Below are 20,064 nucleotides of genomic sequence, written 5' to 3'. Positions count from 1 at the left end.
AAGATGGAGATACTGTACATATAAATACAAGTCCAATTACAAATGCTTCAGCTTCACCAGCTGTCAAAAATACCACACTGTGCACCATCAAAACTCTGAAATAGTGAACCATGAAGTGGCAAAAAAGTAGCAACTTCAGCTAGTGATGTAAATTAATAATGTGGATATTATGTGCTGTTGTTAGTAAGCAAAGGGAATGAATATATTTTAGGTAAGAAACAAAGTTGCTTTGTCTCTATTCCAGCAACATTTCTTAGGTGCACCACACATGCTGCTATCAGCTAAAAGTTGCATTTGAACGTATAGTATTTTGTTTAGACTGGTCAGAGTCTACCCCAATCATATCTAAACCTTCCTGCCAAAACAGATGAAAACATTACGGGACACCATACAAAACAGTATGGTACAATTATTAAGGAAAAGCTGTGATGTATAATGTAATGTATTTCATTGCACTGTGGAGCTAGAGCACTCCAGTTTACTATTTAGTATTCCAGGCCAATATATTCTGAATTTTTGTCTCTTATGGGTCAAAAGTAATCTGATGCGCCAGATGGTTTGTTACACAGAACCATCTGAGAAACTGTCATTGGAAACTTTGTTTGGAATACGGCAGGCTCGTTACACTCTCCACACAATATCTACAAAGACCAGTGTAAAATTACAACAGCAATTCAAATGTACAACTTTGTATTCCTGACACTCAGTACAGTAACTGAGCCTATAAGGTGTTTTGGCAAGATGGAGCCCAAAGTATAAATTTGTGTAGCGGCGATCCCAAGTAAGTCTGAGCACCACTGTAGTGGTATGTTGCATAATTGTGTGCATTTTTAATTGCAGGCTGAGTAAAGACAGACCAGCTTTTCTCATTAAACAGTGTGTCAATCACAGGGGCACCTTTTGCGTGTAGGGCTGCAGCTATCGATTATTTTAGTAATCGAGTATTCTACCGATTATTCCATTGATTAATCGAGTAATTGGATAAGAAATACTTAGTAAGAAATACTTGGTAAACAGCTATAGTAAATATTTATTATTGCCGTTTACAAAAAAAAAGTGTCTTTCCAAGTCCCTTTTAAAAAAAAAAAAATAAAGTAAATTTTTGGTGGCCCAAATGTTAATATTTTTCACCCCCTTCCCCTTCCTGACTCTGGCTCTTTGCACTGGATATGCAAAAGAGCTGTTCACTAACCAGAGGGTAAATGTGACGATACAAAGCTTACAGCAGGGCTATTCAACTACACTGTTCTGGGGGACACATTTTCAGAAGCCTAATGCACAGTGAGGAGAAAGAATAAAGAATGCAGACATCACCGGCACGATGACGTCATTCACGTGCGCATTAAGTGGCCATGCTGGGGGGAGGAGCCGGTTTGTCTCTGGCAGCAGCTATGTTTCCAAAGATTAGTAGCAAACTAATAAACAGTCAGACTACAAACCGGCAGCTTTCGTTTTAACGTTTTTTACCTTGTGTCGGGTTCGCTCCGCGGAATGGATGCGTACACTGAATGTTTTCTACAGAGATGATGTAGCAGCATGTTTGCAGCTTAAAATGATCCCAAACTTTCTGTCGTTTTCTCTCGCCTGTCTCTTAGACCCTCGCTATTTTCGTCTTCCTTCATTTGTAATCTGGGCCGTCAGTCTTGTGTCCACAGAAGCGTCAACCTGTTGTGCGCTAGTAATAATCCTCACAAACACAACGAGCCATACAACCTTAATTACATTGATGTAATCGAATTATTCCAGTTATTCGAGGAATCGTTTCAGCCCTATTTGCGTGCTGTGCTTCTGTTGCTTTGTCTTGAAGGAATTGGGACTCTGGACAGAATGTGGAAATAGACTGCTCAACAATCCTTGACACATTCTTTCAATTTTGTTTAACTTGGTCGGTTTGTCTCGCTATGTCTCACTATGCATGGACTGGAAATTTGAACAAATTCAACGGGGCAAAGAGGCAGAGGTCGTGTTTATGCCGAATGTACAGGTGAATGTAGCTCTGTAGTCATGAACTTGGGAGGATAGTACACATATTGTTAAATGAGTCGAATCACAAATGAGTGAGTGTGTGAATGAATGAATGAACAACGGAGATCGTATGGAAGAGCTCAACAGAATGAGAACATATGCAGAGAATGACACTGGAAGTGAGTTGAATTGAATAGAGGTAAAAAAAAAAAAAAAAAGAAGACGAAAATGAAGCCCTGCACGGATAGAGAATAGGACAGAGTAGAGAAATGGAGAATAATATTAAGGTAGAAACTAGGAGGTTATAGTACAGAGTTGAGCATTGAGGTCGTGATGGTGGGTGTTAAGTTTTGTGGATGGAGTACCGGAGAGCGACCAGATCAGGCTGGCGGAGCCCAGGAATGCAGACTTTCATCTGCATGGATCTTTTTCTGCTCAAAGATGTGATTGTCTTTCATCAGAGGGTTGGTGGAGAAAGAGGGGGAGTTGGGGAGAGACTTAAGACAATGTGAACAATTTTTTTTTTTTTTTTTGTGGTTATGTATGAAGACTATGAAGCCCTATTTTGACGATCTAAGCGCACGGCGTGAAGTGCCTGCCGCAGGTGCGTTTAGGGCGTGTCCAAATCAACTTTTGCTAGTTTGACGGCGGAAAAAAGGGTCTGTGCACATGGTTCAAAAGGGTTGCACTTTGTGGCTTAATTAATCATAGAAACTGATCTGCTTGGGTGTGAAGTGATGGAGCGCGAGCAGATCATATCATAATACTATTTCACATTGTAAAATTTGTATTTTTAATCTTTTGCATGTTTTGTGTGCTGCTGTGTGTCCCTGTGTGTGCGCCTAGGCTCGCGCTGTTCACGAGTCTAGGCGCATTTTACTAATGCGCTGTTAAAATAATGAAATGCTGCGCTATTGACTTCAGACTATGCTTCTGTTGGTCAATGGCGCGATCACTTTCCGCTGCCTCAAGATAGCAATACGCCAAAAATTCACCTGAACACAATTTCAATTCAATTTTATTTATAGTGTCAAATCATAACAGGAATTATCTCAGAACACTTTACAGATAGAGTCGGTCTAGACCACACTCTATAATTTACAAGGACCCAACAATTCCAGTGATTCCCCCAAGAGCATGCATGAATGCGTAAGTGCGACGGTGGCAAGGAAAAACTCCCTTTTAGGAAGAAACCGCGGACAGACCCAGGCTCTTGATAGGCGGTGTCTGACGGTGCCGGTTGGGGGTATGATGAACACACCTCCCTGTAAGACCAGCAAGCCCATGGGCGCAAAGATGGGCGCAGGTGCATTTGCTATTTACATGACGTGGGCGCTGGACGGTCTTACAATAGCAAAGATACTTGAGTCGGGCTTTGCGCCGCGCTGCGCCGGGTGCAAGATAGGGCCCGTTGTCCCTGCAGGCCATTACACATTTTGACTAAATATGAGCTAACCACATCAAAGCAAATTAATAGTACAGAGTATGCACTGGGATCCTGGTCAGTGTTTTGTTACATTTAGCTCTACTCGACACTAGTGCCCATGTCATCAGTTTTTCCCCAACAAGCTGTTCTTTTACAAGTCTTAAGAGCTGGTCGGTGTTTATCACCATGGTGATACATTACCCGGCACCTTGTTTACCTTTGCTACCATAGGGACTGCTGACACGGCAATTAGCGCTCAGGTGCAGGCCTCAGGTGGCTCCCCTCATCGCTATGGTAACACCTGGAAAAGAGCGAGAGAGAGAGCGAGAGAGAGAGAGAGAGATGAATGGGGAAAGTGGATGGACGGTCAGAAGGGATGGAGATGAACATATGCCCTATAGGTACAATTGATTTGGGCAAAGGTCTCACGGGAAAGATAACTGAAGCCTGCCATTACCCTTTTCTCTCATTGTTTGTACTGAGCAGAGTCCTAAGGTTGTAACTTTTTTAACCATAAATCATTTTTTTCCGATGGTATTTTTCATTCTCATTGTTTGTGATCCCATGGGGGGGGGGAATCTGATTGGCTGAAGAAGTATGAGGCCCTGCTAATGTCTGCCAGTGGACATAAAGATAAGGACAAAGGGGAATAACCCTGGAACTGAATTTCCACTTAACTTTTCTAAAATATTATAATATAAATTATATATATCCTGTAGGGTTGGGGGGGAAAAAATCGATGCAGCATAGTATAGCGATATTTTCTGTGGCAATACTGTATCGATACACAGACGCCAAGTATCGATCTTTTATTATATAAATAGCACATGAGAATTTAACCTTTTTGGTACTAGAATAATAAGATCAATTGCTTTTTCAGTCCACTAGATGGAAAATTGATGTGAGATGAACAAACCAGAGACATTCTTTTTTTAGAGTTTAAGTTTTGCTTTGCGGACATCATTTGAAGTTGGGAAAAAAGGTAATGAATATATATCGCAGAATATTGCAATATGTTTAAAATCGCAATAATATCATATCGTGACATAAGTATCGTGTTAATATCGTATCGTGGGGCCTCCCACCCATAATATCCTGCATTACGCGACTCATTTTGTTAGAGGTAAACAAATGTGTTCATTTTACCATCACTTTTCCCATTTCTTTTTGATGTTAAATGCTTTTTTACCAAACAAAAAAAAAAAGTTTTCTGTACAAAATGAATACTATGGACACATTTAGATTTAAATTACGTGTAAAAGATGTATAGTTACTATGCATTGTAGGTGTAAATTAATTGGCTGAGTGGCTGTGTACAACTGATTGTAGTAGGCTATATTAGGCTTTAAAATTCTTTCATTTGTTCATCCACCTCACCTCTTTATCCCATTATGCATCTGTCCATCTTGTCAACTTTACATAATGATAGAAAAGTGCTCTCTGCAGCAGGCAGGCCTTGGTGGGGCTGTATACAGTATTTGTTAATGGGACTGGTTGGCCCATAGCCCAGTGGGGGAACACAACACACACTCTGTTGTTACAGAAGAACAGATTATAAGGTGTGGGAGAAACAGTCCAAAGGTGGAGAGGACCAAAAGTAAATAAATATTTTGCATACAATACATCGTGGCTGCTGTTCAGATTCTGGCTTTGTTCTTTAGAATAACGGTTGTCATTGGGGAACAGAATGAGCCTCTGCTCATGTGCTCTTCTGGTGAAACACCTTTGTGTTTCCATTCAATTTTCAAGCAGATTTTAGGCAAACTTTTTAAATGTCGTAAAAAAGAAATGTAAAATGGGCGTGTTTCCAACTAGTTTGGAGCGAATAAAGTATGCTTCAGCATAGTTTCATCAGAAGTTGCCACTATATTATAGGCTACGTGTGGCTGTAATCCGCTGTCAGAGAAACAAAAAAATAAGCTTTTACTTTAGCCATGGATGTATTAAAGCAAATTCTCATAATACATCTTTTTTTTTTTTTTTACTTTATTTAAGAAAAATATGTTTATAATGTTGTGTTGGCTAGTGTGTTCTTGATTTCTGCATGATTGTGACTGGTTGGTTTGTAGGCGATGGTCGTAGTAGTCACATTGTGAGAATTTGGTCTTAAATATCTGAAATTTTTTGGTCTTCAAATCTCTAAATCGTGGGACGTGGGCATGTGTCATAGTGTGATTTGAATTGATTTCTAAAGATGTTTTTCATAATTGTTTACTTTTGTCTGCAACACCCCCATATCGCACATTTCATGTATGTACTGTATTTGTGTATGTATCTTAACTTTAACTGGCCACCATACCTAAAGGGGAAAAAAACTGTTTTTTATTAGTGTTGAATTCCAGTGCTCATGTACAAAGAGTTCAATAAGGTTGATCATTATTAATTACTTTGGGACTTCATTGGTGTCTTTACAGTATGTCTTTTAAATCAATTGTCAATCTTCATACCAGTTTTTATTAATAAAACTGACATTTTAAAATAGATATACAGAACATAGCAGCATTGTGAGGGTGGTTGCAGCAGTGTTTAGATGGTGCTTAGCTCACTAGTTACTGTCTGTATGGTAACGCAACACCTTCTGCACAAACTGGCAGAGCAATTACAGAGGTACAGAGGTAATATGTACAGAGAGAGAGAGAGAGAGAGAGAGAGAGTGCAAGGATGGAATCTTGAACCCTGGTCATTCAGGTCTGACTGGTTCTTTTAGTAAGAGGGAGAGGATTCTTGTTAGCTACACGCTCAGACAAACACACACACACACAGACACACCACACACACATACACACACACACCCAAGTCAGGTGTGTGTTTGTCCCTGGAGGAGTTCTGGGTGTGTAGATTCCTCTGTCAACATGAGTCATGATTGATTCATGATTGGTTTTGATAGAATGAAAGGCATTTACAGTCAAACAAGCAGCACCACCACCACCACATCAACAGATGATGTGACTTGTATTGTGGATGTGTTGAGGTGTGTATTACTATCTCTGCTTTATCTGGGCAAGTGTGAGCATTGAACTATTACAGACAGTCTTGTGATAGTCCTGCTGACGCTGATGTCATTGTTATCAAATCTGTATAGCAGAGCAAGACACTAACTTATGATTGAGTAATAAACGTGATCAAATTTGTTTTTAAAAGCTTGTGCTCCACTTTATTTAGATTTTTTATTTAATTTTTTTTTACACCCTGTAATTGATACTGGAATGGAACTGCTTAAAAGAGTAAATCTTAATGCCTGGCACCACTGCTGTCAGTGTTTAAGTAAGAGTAACGACTGAACCCGTAGGTGTAGAGACGGGATACAAATTTAACCCTGGTTCCCTGATCATGTCTGTGACTTAGGTGAGATAATGAAGCCTTTAAGCGTATGTGTATTGAGTCATGGTTTTAAGGATTTGATAACGTGTGAAGTAGATTTATAAAGGTCAACAGACTTTGGTTAGTCACTACTGTTGGATTTGTAAATATACTGTTTCCTCTTACATTTGCTGTAATCTGTGTGACCGATCGATTTGTGCCAGAGTATGCAGAGCTCGTGGCCTTTTCGGTGTTCTCGAACTTTTCGTGGTGTTGAACACTGAACTTCAACCCTGCTCTTTCCACATGCATCCTTCCAGGGAACTGCTGTTAACACACCCTTATAAACACACAGCACGGGCTTTCAACTACGTCCGCAGAAACTGTATATAAACAGAGCGGACCCGTTCATCTCCCAACATCAGCGTTTTCTTCAGCTAATGTTATTGGAGCAGGTGGCCCTAATCTTAGAGGGCTGCGCCTATACTCGTAGAATCTGGAGTTGCAATACGTAACTATCGTTCTATTTCATATAGGCTTCGCCCTCTAAGGCTACACTATTGGTTTAGGGCGATGCCACCTGCAACACAGAGCCCACAAGCAGAACATGATTGTATCAGATAAATCGTTATTCTGATAAAAAAGCCTGCCATGGTAATGACTTGGCCTAACTGGCTGCAAGGTCCAAGTCATGAGTGTAGGCGTGCATGTTTAGTGAGAAATTGTACATGATTGACAATTTATGGGACGCCCGTGTTCCTTTCAGCCACCCAGTGTAGGGGGGGGCGGATGAGGACCGCAGGCGAGCACACATGCAGCGGTGCATCATTCCATGATTGTAGGCGTGCATGATTAGTGAGAAATTGTATCATGATTGATAATCTGTGATAAGTAAATAAGTTGTCATGAGGCGGGGGGAAAAAACCTTAGAGGGAAAACACCCTCGACCGAAAGGAATTTGTTAGAACTTTCGGTGTGAATGAGGGGGTTTGGCAGTAAGGTGGTTGCGCTCCCGTCACCTCTAATGGAGAGGCAGGATGGCGAAACTGACAGCGCACATAAGTCGCTCACTCTCTTGGCTGACGCCAGGACAAGGAGAAGCGCTGTTTATAGTGACGGCAACTTGAGAGAGGCTTGTGCCAGAGGATCGAAAGTAGGCTTCCCCAGAGCTCGCAGCACCAGGGCAAGGTCCCATTGGGGTGTAAGAGAGCGTACGGCGGGTTTCTGGCCTGATCCCCTTCAAAAAACGCTTCACCAGGGGGTGCGCAAAAACCGTCCTCTCTTCATAGCCTTCGTGGCAGGATGAGATAGCTGCTGCGTAGGCTTTTGACTGTAGACGGAGCCAAATCATTATCCGCTAATGTTTGTAGATAAGTCAACACGAGAGACGGGGGACACGATGTGGGATCTGCACCCTTCTCCGTGCACCAGTGCTGGAAAGCAGACCAGCGCCCTGCGTAACACGCTGTAGTAGAGGGGGCTCTTGCGTTCTGGATAGTGCGCACCATGGCAGGGGGCAAGCCTAGTCTCTGCAAGCTTTCCCGCTCAGCAGCCAGCCCCACAGCGGCTGGGTTATCACCGGGGGGTGAAATATGGCGCCATTCAGCTGTGACAGAGCGTCCTCGTGCCACGGTAGTTGCCAGGGGGGGCCTGCCAGCAGCTGAACCAAAGTTGGGAACCAGGATGCGCTTGTGCGCTCCGGTGCCACTACACTGACTGACTGACTGACTGACTGACTGACAGATTCTCCTCCTGGATGCGTTCTAGGAGGTGAGGGATCAGAGGGACCGGGGGAAAAGCGTATAGGAGGGCTCTGGGCCAGGGATGGTGGGAGAAGGCGTCTACGCCGAGGGGTGGATTGGTCCATGCGCTCAAGAAAAACCACAGCGCGCACTGTGTGTTCTCTCGTGAGGCGAACAGATCCACCTCCGCTTTCCCGAACCTGCTCCACAGCTTCTGAACAATAGTGGGATTCAATTTCCACTATTGTTCAGACAACGGAGAGATCAATGTGTCTTGGCGCTGACAGCCTGGCTCTCATGACAATCGAGTTTATGTCCACGCCCAGATAAACTATCGATTGTGCGGGGACCAGTGAGCTCTTTTGCCAGTTTATTGCGAAGCCCAGTGTTTGCAGGTGTCGTAAAACTTCCATAGTTTGCAGCGCCGCCTTTTCCCGAGAGGGGGCCAGAATGAGCAAATCGTCCAGATAAAAAAGGACTATGATGCCTTTTTTCCGCATCGGCTGAAGTGCTGTCTCCATGCACTTGGAAAAAGTGTGGGGGGCCAGTGAGTACCCGAATGGCAGCCGGTTGTACTGGAAATGGGCCCCTTGGAAAAAGAAGCGCAGGAATTTCCTGTGCCTGGGAATAATTTGGATGTGAAAGTATGCGTCTTTCAGATCAACAGACGTAAACCAATCGTGGTGGCACATTCCAACATCGGGGGGGGTTTCGCTGGACCACAGTTGCTGGACCGCACGCTGGTGTGAGCACAGACCTGATCCTGGGGGGACAGAGGAGTGGGCGAAAAAAGTAGCCTTCGGAAGCAGGATGGATGCCAGGCTCTGTTCCGGGGGATGGACCGAAGGGAAGCCCGCTTCTGTGTCGCCTTGAAACCGGGTGAGCGGGGCGTAGCGTGAGACTGGAGCCTTCAGTTTCCCGGGCTGGGAGAGAGCCTCCTCCGCAAAAGGCCCGAAGCTCCGTAAAGCGCGGCCAGAGTGGAGCCCGTTTGGACGGCGGCTCCTGGACGTACACATTCCCGCTCAAGAGGCCCCGAGCGGGGGCTGGAAGTTCAGCCGGGAGCGCTATGCCTCTCAGGTCTGCCGCCTTCTTAATGATGTCTGGCAGATCCAGGAAGAGAGCCCTAGCAGTGGAGGGTGGAGCCACCTGTGGCAGAGGGGAAGAGCGCCGAATCGGTGCCCCTGGCCGTTCTGGAGATGGGGAGAGACGCAGTGGGAGGGCATCGATCCCTGTCTCGCGGCCCAGTTCTCTCAGAGGGGAGGAGGGAAAACCGATGAGAGAGTCATCTTTTGGGGTAGACGAGTCCGTGGACTCGTGCCCGTCGAAGACGTCTTCTTCCAGCAGAGCCAGGGTGTCGACGGTGTCCCATCGGTCTGCCTAGCTGCCATCCCCCTCCCCGTTGACCTGGCAAGCCAGAAAACCTTCCGCCTGCCATTCAAGCTCTTTAGATGGCAGGTGGGTGCAGAACTGGCAGGAGGCCTGGGGGGTGAGTGCCATGCCGGCGTGAGCGGCACCGAGGCAGGTCTCGCAGCAGGGGGGGGAGATCCGACATCAGAATGTAGCCGGTCCGGTAGCCAGAACAGAGGCGAAAACCGCTGGAGGTGGAGGTCTTCATACTGCTAGCTTGAAGAAAAACTGGGATATGAACAACGGGTCCGCTCTGTTTATATACAGTATTTGCGGACGTAGTTGAAAGCCCGTGCTGGACGCAAGGGCGGGAAAGAAAATCTTCACGACTGCGCATGCACGAAGGGATAAACCCAATAGCGTAGCCTTAGAAGGCGAAGCCTATACGAAATAGAAGCAGGTTTCACACTCCTGTCCTCTCCTAACATAGTTCATGCCATGTAGGCCATGTTAAGTAAATCATGTCATGTGTGTCTTATGTGGGCCCATCTGTCAAATACACTGCGATCACACAACAAAGAAAAATACTTCAGCATTGTATTGTTGATACATGGACATTTTGGCACACTGTGCTGCCAGTGTCCACTTTAATTTAAAGTTTTATTTGACTTAGTTTTTTTGTTGTTTTAAAAAAAACAAAGGTCAGAATTCTGACTTTAATCTCGGAATTCTGAGAATAGAATCTGAATTCTGATATTAAAGTCAGAATTCTGAGATTAAATTCAGAATTCTTAGAAATAAAGTCAGTCTTACTTTAACCTCATAACTCTGACTTCACATGTGACCCTAATCCTCTTCTGTACTCAGGATTCGCGTCAGCCAGCCAGCGAGGTTGTAGCCCGCAGGTGCTTGTGGAGTTTAACTCCGAAAAGCCAGTTAACCACAAGTTTCTGTTAATCTTATGATGGAAATGTGTTGTGATATTTAAACAAACGATCCGTCAACGGAGAAATAAAAGCATCTTTTTTACAAGACCGGTCTGATGAACCTCCAGTTTACAGCAGGGGTTATGGCATTATTATTCAACGCCATAACTAAGGAACAGAAGGGGAGATTAATATATTTAATTAAATTGCTGCTTCACTACATATGTGAGTCTGGACAGACATGGATGTAAAACTTGACTGGTTGATGGAGGCAAATAACTGCAAAGTGGTAATTCTAGTTTATTTACTGAAATGCAAGTAGGATCGAGGTATGCGTGCAGCTTTGATTATTATAAAGGTAGCAAGGGGACAAGTTACTTACTAGTGCCGATTAACAAGAAATGCAGGTTTTTGTAGCAACAGTTCTAACAGTAGCAGAAACAATTTTGGGTGAAAGTAGATGGGGAATATTACCTTAAGGTATAGAATTTGCTACTGAGCCAAAATCAGTATCAGTATGTGAGAGTATGTAATCAGTATTTATTTTTTATTTTTTTATTAGCACAAATCTTGTTTGACTTTAACTTCACTGTCATCATCCTTTCATCACAAAATCTCGACTTCGCAAACCAACCGTGACTTAGTCTGCTTCCATAGTGGCTTCCCAGAGGGCAACACCAACTCAGCCTTTGCCCGACTCATAATACCTCCAGCTTTAGTCCCAAGACTCTCCCTATCACCAGTCATAAAACAAACTAGTAATAAAATGTAATGATAGAAACCCACTTGCACCCTTCAGGCTAATCGTTGCTAACCGAGCCTTCAGGTCTCCGTGCCTGTAGACTATCCATTAACTGTATTTATATACTCAAGCCCGAATAAAACTCGTCATTTTTATTAAATTGGCTGTAAAAGTTTTAAACTACAACTCAGAGTTGTTTGAATGACAGAAATCGGCTCAGTTGAGATCATAATGAGTGCAACAGGACACATAACGTTATAGTACAAAACAGCATGTTTAGGATCCCCAAAACACAGATTAAAACACTTAAAAAAAGCAATGATCTAACAAACTAAATGAACAAGAATTAACTTTAGATATCACTAGTCTTATATAATTTAACAGGAGTTAGGACGGAACAGTGTTGAGATGTATAATAACATGTAACTTTCTGTATGGATCTAACGTTAGTATAGTAAAGGTTAAGTTATTACATTTGGGCTCCAGGTAATCAGGTATTTTATTTGCTGAACTGTTAACATTTGGTAAAAAAATAGATTTAATTGACATGGCTACACTTTCCTGTCCTTTGTTTTAAATTCAACAAGCAATTTGTTGTATTTTAGCAGAATACTGAAAGCAGCAAAAAGGCAGAACTGAGTACATTTCAATATCTGTTTATTTATTGCAAGAAATATCGTGATATTCAACAACGTTATGGCATATTGCATATTTTCCTCATATCGCACAGCCCTAATAACTACCCTGAAATTGTGTCAGATGCAGAATAGTGTCGCAATATTTTCATCTGAATCATCGTTTAGTCTAATTTGTTTGATATGTAAATAGTTAGGCTATTCTTTCTAAATTATTAATTAATGTTATGTAGTCATTGTTTTCAAAACATAGTTCATAAACTTTCATTTGACTAGTTATTCACTGAACCCAGCCATCACGCACCGCGCCGTCACATCCCGCGTCACCCACCACCACAAGTAAATTCTCAACGTGGGAAACACTGCAGTAGATATTTATGCTGAAGACTAAGTATGCACCTATCCGATACGCACCTATCCGATACGCCAAATTAGTGCTGTTGCTGACCTTATTTAGCGGATCGGCCATGATGTAACGGATCCACAGTAAATACAGTTACTTTGTCAGTGATATTTTTAAATTTTATGTTTCCACTATCGGATAACATTCAGTCAGTCTTGGCAGGCCATCAGGTCAGTTTTGTAGTGCCACAGCAACTCCTCATGATATCTTGCATAAAAATGATTTCCATTAGTTTAGCAGTTAAGTATACTGTTTTTAGATCGGGGAAAAAGAGAGCACTGGTATGGGATCAGTACTCAGCATTGACAGATACTGTACCATGAGTTGGGTTATTGGAATTGGGAGCGGTTACTTAAAATGGCTAATGTGTGTTATATGTAAGAAGTGTTGCGTCAGTGTCGACCATCCAGCCCCTCTATCCTTCACCTTTGTCTTACCCCACCCTCTAGTTAGTTCAGTATCGGTCCTGCACAGCCCTTTGACCACAGTTGTAACCCTCTTTACATAATCAGTTCCATCAGTTCAGCCCACGATCCCATGACACCAGATAATGTCAACCCAATTCCTTTCCACCAGCTTAACTTTGGGATCACAACTAGGGACCGACTGATGGTTTTTCAAGGCCGATACCGATTATTAGTAGATAATGAAACCAATATTTGAAACCAATATGCATTTACAGTGAAAATGAAAATCTTTTAAATCAAAATTAAGATTTTGGAATGTTACAAGCTCCAACACAAAACTTTATTTAAATGCTATAATAAGCAATTATTTAATAAATTAGAAACTTTTAACAAAATACACAGTGAAAGATAGTCAGATAGTGTTGTGGAACATTAAGTCAGACTCAGTGGGGCGGGAAACCGAAGCAGAGGGAAAGACACAGAGCTGTAGTAGAGCCAGAGTAGCGCACTTTTTAATTAACTAACTTTATCGGCTATCAGGCAAATTAAATGCGGATACAAACAATAAATTGTTAAAAAACAGCCCGATAATCAGCCAGGGCCGATAATCGGTCTATCCCTAATCACAACAAATTGTAACAAAATGAAACGGGGTCAAACTGCAGTCTGGACCCCTACCCATATTCAGTATCCATCCATCCATCCATCCATCCATCTTCGTCCGCTTATCCGGTGTCGGGTCGCGGGGGTAGCAGCTCCAGCAGGGGACCCCAAACTTCCCTTTCCCGAGCCACATTAACCAGCTCCGACTGGGGGAGGCGTTCCCGAGGCGTTCCCAGGCCAGGTTGGAGATATAATCCCTCCACCTAGTCCTGGGTCTTCCCCGAGGCCTCCTCCCAGCTGGACGTGCCTGGAACACCTCCCTAGGGAGGCGCCCAGGACATGTCCCCAGAGCCAGCGTCTGCTTACTGTAATCACAACCAAATTCAGTCTCCTATTGCCCTCAAAATCGATTTTATTCCTCTTCACCACATTCATTTAATTTATCCACCTCCTCCTCCTCCTCCTCCTCCTCCTCCTCCTCCTCCTTGTCTCCCAGCGCAGGCTGACTGTAGTTTCTGTGTTGTGATGGTACCAGGCCACATCGCCACTCCACTCAAACCACCTCCTTTGTCTCTCGTTCTTTCATGTTTTTCCTCCTCCTGCGGCAGAGCACTCCTTGACCCTGATTTCCTCTGTAAAATAAAATTTTTCATTCCTGAAAAGTATAGTGAAAGGTTTTTTGAAGTATTCGTCCTATATAGTATAATGCAGTCAATACGTGTCATTGTTGATATGACAATGGGTCGACGTGGAGTGAGAGGTATGTTAACGGCACAAGCATACCAGCCGTTGTCTCAGCTCAGGCCTGAAGAGTGTACACAGACACTCCTGAATCAATGGAAACACAGATGAAGGCCAGCAATCTTGACTGAAGTCCCTCCTCCTGCATTCAGTGTTTACTTAGTGTTTATCTAGCAAACTGCCTGCTTCTCATGTGTTCTGTAGCGTTCTGGCTTTACATACAGGCAATAATGTAGAGGATGTGTCAGAGCAGATGACTAATACTGAACTGATAGCATAGACGGACTAAATGAGAACGGGTCAGAAAGATTGTATGATAGAGAGCAGTGTGAGCCAAGTTACGGCGCCTGAGTTTAGATTTCACTAGCAATGTTAAGATAAATATCTATACGTTGGATTCCTATAATGTCACAATAGCCAGACATTGTCCCACAACAGCCACAGTCCTGTTCTGAGAACCGATTAAAAAAAATAGTGGTCAACATAACATTTACAGTGAAGTCCAGTATGGTTTGTGTCTAACTGTAATTTTTGAGACTGTAAATTGTAGAGCTACTAAGCAACTATTATATCAAGTGTGCTTCAGTCAGTTTTCAATGTATTTGCATCAGAAAGGTGGAACTCCCACAACCTACTTGTGACTGCTGTTGTTCCTCTTTGGTTATAGATGTCATGTTAAGCATATGTCACGATTGTTGTTAGATTGAGAAGCTGTTTCTGCTACACTGTACTGTAAGATGTTTGTTCCGTAGTACATTGTTTGCCCACATCCTGAAGATTACTGTTTTAGACATCTGCACAGACAAGTGGGTTTATACACTGGCACTGGTTTAGGCACTGAGCACAAATTACATCATCTACATTATAGAGAATATTTGACATGTACTCTGGTTACCAACAGGGTTACTTCCACATAATATGCTGGCTGGGTAAAACATTGTTTATACTAAAAGGGGAGTAAAAAAACTTTAATTATCAACTAAATTGTCACAAACGTTTTAAGAAATTTAAAACCTCCATCAAAAACGATCACGGTCTTTATACCAATGAAATTGTATTCATGTTATGATAGATACCAATAAGGTTGCCACCATACCATCGCTGGTGTAAATTATCATACAAGTACATTGACTGTACTTTAATACAATTTTGACTTGCGTGTACTTTACTTGAATATTTCCATCGTATGCCACCTTATACTTCAACTCTACTACATTTGAGGCTGAGGTTGACTTCTTGAACCCAGATTGGCCAAATGTGCCAAAAAAAATATATTTTTACACAAGCCTAATGATTTATACTTTATTAATTCCACAAGGGAAATTACATGTTATGTTTTCACTCTGTTGTTGTTATACACACATGCTCAGTACCTATACATGCACTAATGGAGAGATGTTAGAGTGCCCCAAGAACCCATGAGATAACTACCACCTCTTCAGCTACCAGTCCACCACCATACTTTGGTCCATATGGGGACTTGAACCAGCGACTCTACAGTTCCCAACCCAACTCCCTACAGACTGAGCTACTGCCTTTTTCTCAGTACTTTGTTTGCTGGTGATCGTTCTTTTAATGGCAAAATGAAAGTTGGATCTTTTGCAGCCAAAGCGCAGTAGATTCAAACCTAGATGCATTGTTATGGTTTCAGTGTGCCACTTCTGTGATGTTTCAGAAACAAGCTGGCCAGCCACCAGGAAGATGTGGTTTTGTTGTGTAGTTTCAGTGACATAACAGATATATGTCTCCATACCAATAAAACCCTATTGCTGGATGTCATTTCTTTTGTTTATTTATATTTTTTGTTTATCACTGGAACGGGCAGCGTGACTTGTTTCTAGTACCTACCTCAGATGTAGAACACATAGTGAATTCAAAAGAACTGGGATCTTTGTCAATCTGCCACATTAAATGGAAAATTTGCCACTTTTAATGTGGACGTCCATTCAGTACTGATGATAATAATACTGAAATAAATTCCCTAGTATGTGCTATACTGACTGCTCACTGATCCGTGGCAGCTGTGCCTACATGTACCATGATGCATTGTGCGTGAGTGGCGACTTCGCCAAACTCGTAGCTTTTTAGTAAAAAAATAAACTCGCAAAATGTCAAGAAACGAAATATTCTTACACCTAAACAGAAAAATACAACCATAAAGCTTCTGGATTTGTCTTTTTCACGAACCAAGACTCGATTAATTGGTAACTTAAAAGTCATAAAACACCTTGAAACTGTGGTGATTGTATAGATCTTGTGCTGCTGCTGGGTGAGGATGTGTGTTAATGTTTGCATGTTATTGCCAAAAAATACAATTAATACCTTTTTTAAAATCCTCGTCCATAACATCGTCTACACATTTTCCTTGATGGAAATAATAATACAAGAGAAGAGAACAGGGGCGTTTGTGAACGGCATTACACCTGCAGCTACCAAAGCTGTAGTTCTTTCCTACACCGGTGACGTCACTGGTGTACAGAAGTAGAGCAGATTTTGCTCGCTGAGGTTTCTCTTTTAAATAATGGTTAAAGATGAATATTAAATGTAAGCCATTGCTGATTTACTTCCTGTCTTTTGTTATTCAGGTGTGTGAGTACAAGAAAAGCTTTGGTGTTCCAATGGGTGTGAACAGGTGGAGGTAGGCATGGTGCTGTGGCTTTGAATTTCCCTAAGAGTTTCTTTTCAGCCCCTCACCTTTCCATCCTCCACTACAAGCAAAAAAGAATCTCTGTCTGAATAATATGTTAAATCTTATGTCATTTAGCCCTATTTAAACCTTCAGGAGTCACACATTTACAGCACTAGAAAACTCTTCTCTCCAAAAGTCTGATGGTGAGAAGTTGTCATCAAAACAGCAAAACAAGTTATCATTAGGTTCCTGATGCAAAGTTCGTCACGGAAGTAAATGCTGGACTACAATTGAGCTGTTTGGAGCAGTTTGTGAACAATGTTTTCTCTGGAAGATGGCAACTCCTTTTGGGGTGGACTTTGGGCTTTTTCACTTTGTAAACCTATAACGTGCACAAAAAAGATATATAACACAATAAAGGAAAGGGGGGAAAAAGCCAAAAAGCATAATATGAGCACTTTAATATTGTGTTATCTTTTGCATTGCATTTTGCATGACTGTAGCAAGCATATAACGTTTGTGCATACAAGAATAGAGGAATGGGATCTATTTAAATGTCAATCCTGTTGCCTCTGCTTTCACTCTTGTATCGTCACTGTATGAAGACCATTTAGAACACAAGAAACTATGACTTAAAATAATAGCTTATATAATAAATATGATATCCACTTTACAGGAATTTACTATCACACAGTGGTGCGTAAATGTATTGTAATACACACATACATATGATGTGAGCCTTTTATAAAATGCTCAGTCTAGCTAGAAACATACAATTATAAGTTTCAATGATGGTTTGTCTATTAGGTAAGTTTTAAGGGTAATGCTTCACAACAACAGTCTTCTCTATGGGCCACAAGGATTTTCTCATAAAACAGTTGAGCATTACAATTACTACTCTAATGAACAGTAATACATTAACGTTACTCATTTTTAAAGCAGAAACATAAAATATACATAAAAGAGAGTGGTCAGCAAAGAATAAATATAATCAATGAATTGAAAACATTGAATAGAGAGCAGTAACAAAAAAGAATATTAAGATACTGTTACGTTTTCAGCTAATAGGAGGCGGATGACACGACAGCGCCGTCGCAATCGTCTTATCCCCGAGTGACACGGAGCAAATGCAAGCACCAATCAATAAAATCACTTTTTTGGGGGGGACCTTTAATGGACAGGAGAGAGAGAGAGAGAGAGAGAGAGAGAGAGAGAGAGAGAGAGAGAGAGAGAGAGAGAGAGAGAGAGAGAGAGAGAGAGAGAGAGAGAGAGAGAGAGAGAGAGAGAGAGAGAGAGAGAGAGAGAGAGAGAGAGAGAGAGAGAGAGAGAGAGAGAGAGAGAGAGAGAGAGAGAGATGCAGGAAATCGTCACAGGTCGGAGTCGAACCCTGAGTCGAAACCTCTACCCACTGAGCCAACCCGACCACATAATCACATTTATTTTTATTAAAATGTCAAAAACGAAGCAGGAATGTATTTTTCGCAGAAAACAATAGATGGCTGGAATGCTCTCCCCGGGTGAAATTCACAATTTTACAGAAGAAGAAGAAGGGGTGGCATGTTGTGATCGTCATTTCTGGTAAGTGCACAATGGCTTACTCAGTGGAAGCGAGTGTATTATAGTATAGTATTAGAATCGGTTTCATGTGTTTTGTGTATTTGTAATACCACTACAACTAACCTATAACTCCTTAATTACCTATTCTGATGCTTTTCTCATTTTTATTGTAATGTAAAATTAACCATTACACTGTACTATATTTACTGTTCTTACATACAAAGTAATCAAAAGGTCATTTTAAAGACTAAAATTGTGTGTTGCTATCCTATGATGTTCTGATGGGTTAATGTGAGCCATGTGATTGCAGTTCCTATTTATTGTTTGTTTCCTTCGTCAGCTGCTTGAGCATGATTTGCACAATCCGAGCATTATGAGTTGTTGAGTGTTTGTGCGTGTGTGTGTGTGTGTGTGTGTGTTGCGCTGCCCTGTGTGAATGTTTTTGATATCAGTTCTGTATCACCAGGTACAGTATCACCTATGGCAACACTAAACAAATTACGTACGGAAAGGACACTGTACTCAATATCGTTCTGATATTGATTGATATTGATTTGCCTTCTGTTTTCCGTTGCTTTCATTCTGCTCTTAAGCTACTTCTCCTTCGCTTTATGTGATGAACATTTTCACATTTTGTACAATCAAATGTATGCCTATACTGCTATTACTTTTTTTTTAAGTCTCTGGATCTGCCATTTTTAATACAGTGTAATAACTTATCATACAGTATAAGGACAATAATATCTATTCAATTATTATCTTTATAGACAACTTTATACTGTCGTTACTGTAAATCAAGCTGGGTAATACAATATCATCACTGTACTTAAAAACAGGATTAAACAAGTATTGATCTCATATTACTTCAATGTCAAATCAATTGTATTCTTCCAAGAAGGACGAGGCAGGTTAATGGCACCTTTGTTTGTTTCTTTTGTTTTAGTACAGTGTGATAATGGGGGGGTGTAACGTTGCTTTTGTAGTTGTTAAATTGCCAAGGTGATGTTAGTAACAAACCACGGGGGTGTTTGTGTTTGTGTGTGTGGTTTTTATAAAGGAATACTTCACTATTATCCATCATAAACCATCCAAGGTAGACTTACCACGAGCTACAAGATTGTGAATGATGGTTTATGCCCCTGTAGAAACATGTCCGTATGAAATCAACCTTGTTTTAAGAAAAACTGGTTTTATTTGCAATGTCATGTCGAAGTACTACACTACCCACAAACTCCAGCAACATAATCCACTTCTCCACTGTCCTTCTGCCCATACTCTAATGATTATAGTTCCTTATGTATTTATAAATCTCATATCTTCTCCAACATTTTAACATTGATGCTACCTCATTGTAAAATGCAGCCCAACAGCAATGTTAACCACATTTTGATTGAGGCTAATTTAATTTGGAGATTGTTGGTTCCACAATGTTCAGATAGTATATTATCTTTGTTGTTTTTTACAAGAAAACATATATACTGTAGATAGATACTTGCTTGTAAGCGTATTAACATCCTCCTTTAACAGTATTATTGCATTTTGCATCAAGATCTTGAGATCTATCAGGCTGTCCCCTTATAAATCTACAGCAGTGCGTGTGAGTTCTTAGGGTAAGTGACTGTGTAAAAGCCACTGATTCCT

At 41.6% G+C, this 20,064-nt stretch overlaps 1 protein-coding gene across 1 annotated transcript in view; it reads left to right on the top strand.

The window, feature by feature from the left end:
- The window catches only part of fa2h (fatty acid 2-hydroxylase), a 45,052-nt gene that overhangs the window by 6,275 nt on the left and 18,713 nt on the right, over positions 1-20,064 (top strand). The gene's annotated exons all lie outside the window — the stretch shown is intronic.

Source organism: Sander vitreus, chromosome 8 (assembly GCF_031162955.1).
Source record: "Sander vitreus isolate 19-12246 chromosome 8, sanVit1, whole genome shotgun sequence".
Classification (NCBI taxonomy): Eukaryota; Metazoa; Chordata; class Actinopteri; order Perciformes; family Percidae; genus Sander; species Sander vitreus.
This window is presented reverse-complemented; position numbering and strand designations above follow the sequence as displayed.